At 41.9% G+C, this 5,173-nt stretch overlaps 1 pseudogene; it reads right to left on the bottom strand.

The window, feature by feature from the left end:
• Positions 1 to 3,169: 3,169 nt before the first annotated feature.
• On the bottom strand, positions 3,170 to 3,994 carry LOC144266552 (carbohydrate sulfotransferase 9 pseudogene; annotated as a pseudogene).
• Positions 3,995 to 5,173: the final 1,179 nt, after the last annotated feature.

Here is a 5,173-nt window from a genome sequence, read left to right on the forward strand (position 1 = left end):
CCAGTAAATCTGCTAGGGTTTGCTGGCAGGGAGAGAAAGTCTGATGAGACAAAAGAGGCTTGTCAGCCCAGCACAGCTGGCAGGAATAAGAAGCTGCTTCTGCAATCTAAAGGAGATATCTGGGGGACATTTTTGATAGGGGAATTTATGCCAGGCAATGGATATGGGAGCAAGACGGCCCCCACAGTGCTGATCTGTGTGTAGAATATGTGGGGAACAAGGTTATTGGAAGGGTGGGTGAGACATCACAGAAGACAGAATGATGGACATGGGGAATAAATAGCAATATGGAAGATCTGAGAGGGGACAGGTATATCTCCCCATTACTGCTGCTCAGTAATGGCCCCCTCCTATATTTCCATGCTGTGTCTCTAGGGTCATGTTTCATATCAATACTCATGAGCCTTCTGTGGCTCATCAAACTGTCACTTTGCAGCCTGGGGACCATCCAGGGGTGGTTAACCAGCCAGGAAAGTTGTTTGAGGAAAAGGGTGGAAAGCTTTACTCTTCAGACAAATTTGACGGGCAACCCTACACACCCTGCTCCCACCAAAAGGACCAGCATTGAGGAGAGAGGAGGAAACTGTAACTTATTCCTGTAGGTCATTAGCAACTGGAAGGAGCTAGTGGAGCTGGCGAGCTAGATTGGCTAACTCTTGACATAGCTCTTTCAATTTTGATGAACTAAGGAACAGCTTTAAAAACATTAAATATATAAATGTGCCACCTGCATGCAGAGAGGGGGCAGTTTGGGTTTTCTCAGGGCTGTGGTCAAACACTGCTTCCCATTTTTCATTTTTTAGAAAAAGAAAATAGGCTGAGTGAGTTTAAGGTCCCACCAAAGGCAAATACTTGACACAACTTTGACTCTGGTGCCATTTGCTAAATTTGCTGTGAGCTCAGCTTTCTGAGATACTCCATTGTGATAACAGCACTGGTCCATTTCTCAGAGTCATACCTCTTAAAGTTAGGATAATTCAGACCTTCTGGGGCTCAAATACACTTGAGAATATGTTCAACATCTTGCTGCAGGATCTCACATTTCCTTATGGTGTCATAGTGAATGTTGCAATGCACACAGAGTAGAAACATCCCAATGAATGTCCAAATGTTCTGGCTGGTGGTAGTCATTATTGTTGGATTGTTTTTGTGTTTTAGGGGTTTTTTTAGAATAAAGTTAACAACTTCCTGATCACTTCTCTAGGAGAGAGGAGTTTACTGGATTTTTCATTCTGGATCAGCCCATGGGCCAGATTCTGGCTCCAGCTATGGCAGTGCAAAGAGTCTCCGAAGCTGCTACACACTTTTTAGCTGAGCATTTCCATGACCGGGGTGGGGGGGAACACAAGATGGCACAATGCCAGCTTTGCTGCATCTACACCAACTCCTTCCAACACCCACAAGGGTAGGGGACTTGATGGGGTGTGGCGAGAGCGCTGCTGTACTCTTGCAATTTCCAGATGTATATGTAGTAATGATTCTGTTTGATGCCATGCACCTTTACATGTAAGATGTCTGCCTGCCTGCTAGAGGATTCCCGTTGGAGGCTCCTGCATGGTTAGGGACACACACTACTTTATATGTTTTTATTAATTGAAAATCAAAATAATCTAGACTAAAAGTGGATGCTCTAAAACATCTGTATATGGAAAAGCCATATTCCCCCTCCCTTACCCCCATCATACCAAGGATCTCTGTGAATTTCACATACATTCAAGGCAATCAGATCAGCAGAAGGAAAAATCTCATACAGGTGGAACATTTGTTACACTGATTCAGTAGACAAGCTGTGACTCCAGGTGCCTAGGGTAGCTCACAATGAAAATGCCAAGGTCAGGGCAGGCTTCAGAAAGAAGAGCAGATTTTCGCAAAACTGGTGGTATTAGATTCACAAACCAGTCACAAACGGTGCTCCTGATCCCACACAATGGTTATCAAGAAACTAGAAAAAAGAAATAACATAGCCCCCTTTATTGCTCCCAATCAGCAAACAGGTCCAGAAAAGTGAAAAGTTACTTAAAACTCTATTCATTATACAAAACGTTCTTCTGATCCCCAAAGGGCCAGCCACATTACCAGATCAAGACTAGTTTGGATATTACCCAAAATACCATGCTGCCAGGCAATCATTTAGTATCTAAAACCAAAGGTTTATTAGAAAAGAAAAGAACAAGAAGAGAGTTGTTAGATGGTCAAAGCAATCAGATACATACATATGACTTCAGAGTCCATATATCAGGTTCTTTGCAGCCTTGGTCGGTTTGCTGATTTGTAATGTCCCTCTGGAACACATCTAAAGATTGGATGGGTCTATCAGTCCTTTGTTCAAAGCTTCAGTTTGTAGTGAATCATAGACTATTAGGGTTGGAAGAGACCTCAGGAGGTCATCTAGTCCAATCCCCTGCTCAAAGCAGGACCAACACCAACTAAATCATCCCAGCCAGGGCCTTGTCAAGCTGGGCCTTAAAAACCTCTAAAGATGGAGATTCCACCACCTCTCTAGGTAACCCATTCCAGTGCTTCAGAAGTTACTCCAGAGGTGAGAAGCACGATTGAAGATGAAATGGAGATGATGCAGCTGCCTTTTTATATTCTCTTCCATGTGGCTTATACATCTTTTGTCCCAAACACAAGCTCATAGCACATGGGCATGGAAAAGTACTTGGAGTCCCTTGTCCATAGGCATATCCCAACATGTCCTGCTGACTCATAGATGTAGCCCCTGGCTTCTCTCAAAGAGTTCATTGTACAGTTGATTCCCCTTGATGGGCTATCAAAGAGACTGGGTCGTGCTGATGTTCATCTGTCTGGGGATGTCACCCAGATACACAGCACAAGTTTGAGATATCAATGAACCATACATTTATAACTCATGATACAAAGATGATATATACATATGCACAAGCTTAGCATATTTAGCAAATCATACCTTTTCCAATGATACATTACATGGCATATTTGGTATAAGATTCATTACAATGTTGTAATATTGGTACTGATAATATAATAAAGGATGTCCCATATTCCATACAACATTACATGAGTGCCTACAACAAATAGCTTTATGAGCTACAAAACAATAAGTGCTTGACTGCTACCATCAACTACCTGTAATCATCTGTGTAGACAAGTTCATGTGATACAGTATGAATAAAAACTGCCTTTCGGTTCATACTGTATCAGTCTTGTAAAGGTTCATTTTCAAATCATAAGGATAGTTGAACATGGCAAAATCCATCTGGTACAGCTTCTTGATCTTTTGAATTTGCTCTGCGCTCAGCTTTCTGAGATATTCGAGGGTGATATCATCACTAGTACGTTTCTCTGAGTCATACTTCTTAAAGTTAGGGTAGTGCATATCCTCTGGGGCTCCAATGTTCCTGAGAACATGTTCAGAATCTTGCTCCAAGGTCTCAAACTTCCCCATGATGTCATAGTGAATGTTGCAAGGATCACAGAGTAGAAACATTGGTTTCCAGTGAATATCCAAAAGTTCTTGGTTTTTTGTCAGAATAAAGTTAACAAACTCCTGGAAAGTCACCTTTTCAGTCGAATTTTTGTTTTTCCTGCACATGGCCTTGATCTCATTTGCCAAAGTAATACCATAGTATGGCTCAGAGTGCAGAAGCTTGTCTCTGTAAGCTGAAACCAACCGTTCCAGGGGATCTCTGGTGAACATCACTTTGGTGTAACTGGTCAGCAATTTCGCCTGATAGTCAGAAGGGTAAGAACTCAGCCTCTTTATCAGTGGGGTTTGGTGGATGAGATCATGGTTGACTTCATTAGCCTTTCTGCTCAGGTTCATTGTGAGGAGAAGGATGATTTTCTTCCAATTGGAGCAGCCCACCTTGGGCACCTCACAGTAGATGAACTTGTGGTTATGCTCCACAAAGATCTGTCTTGCGACCGTATGTTTCAGTTTGCTTTGTGAATGAGAAAGGTTGTTCATCAAGCAGGTGGAGTTCAGTGTGTCTTTGCGATAGACTTGACGCATCAGCCAATCTTCCTTAGGAACTGGAAGAGAAGATGTGTGCAAGAAAGGAAGTTAAACTATCAGTGTAAAAAGAAAAGGAGTACTTGTGGCACCTTAGAGACTAACAATTTTATTTGAGCATAAGCTTTCATGAGCTACAGCTCACTTCATCGGATGTAAAGTAATTTTGCGGAATTCTCTTTTCATTCAGGAAATCATAGAACTCAAATTAACCCCCTGAGGAACTAAAATTGTAGCTCAGGATTAACATGAATCTCTAGGTCACTGTCACTTGTCTACACACGTTATAACAGGCATGCAACACAAGCTACCGTGATTATTAAAAGGCTTGTTAGCAGGAGAACTTGGGAAATGAATGGCAGGAGGAATATTCTTAGGGAGAATCCTGCCATGCATCTTCAAACACTTAACTTCAGTGGCAAATGTGGCTTTTTGTGGCATTCTCTTCCCTACTCATGCCACAATAACTAAGAATCTGTCAGGCCAGGCCCCTCAGATATTTTATTTGTATTATTTGTACATGCACCCTCATTGTGCTACATATTTTATATGATCCAAAAAGATGGTCTCTGTTCCAAGAAACACAAAATCCTTGTATTTATATATTCTTTACTTACTCATCATTTTTGTTTGCCGCTTGTAGAATACCCCAGAAAGAAGAATTCCAAGAATGAAAATTAGGACAAGAAAAATGAACACCTTCTGGAGCACCTTGTCCACCATGTTTTCCCAGGAAGGAGAAGGATGTGGCCTTTGTGCAGGGAATCTGTCTTCCTAGCTACAAGAAAATGAGAGATAGTTTATTGTATGACTTTTGCTACAAAAATATCACATGCTACAAAGAGCATAAGAGGTCAGAGAGTCAGTGAGGTGCCAGGAATGTGCTGTAAAGAGGTTATTTATTCTAACCAATGTACATCATATATGTGATATATTTTCTGTAACAAAAATACCTTATGAGCTGGTGTGCCAGGTCCAACCTCCCCTCCAGATGGCACAGGCCTACCCATTCTAAAGTAAATCTGGGCCCATGCTCCCTCACACCTGCTGTATAGTCCATGCAGTGCTGGAAAGTTCCGCATACATCTATGATGGACTTTGGCCATGTCTACACTACAAACTGTGGTCAACACACGTCAGTCGGAAAATAGCTGCTACATTTAGTGTATCACTCATGTT

The sequence above is a fragment of the Eretmochelys imbricata genome, chromosome 6 (genome assembly GCF_965152235.1).
Source record: "Eretmochelys imbricata isolate rEreImb1 chromosome 6, rEreImb1.hap1, whole genome shotgun sequence".
Lineage (NCBI taxonomy): Eukaryota > Metazoa > Chordata > Testudines > Cheloniidae > Eretmochelys > Eretmochelys imbricata.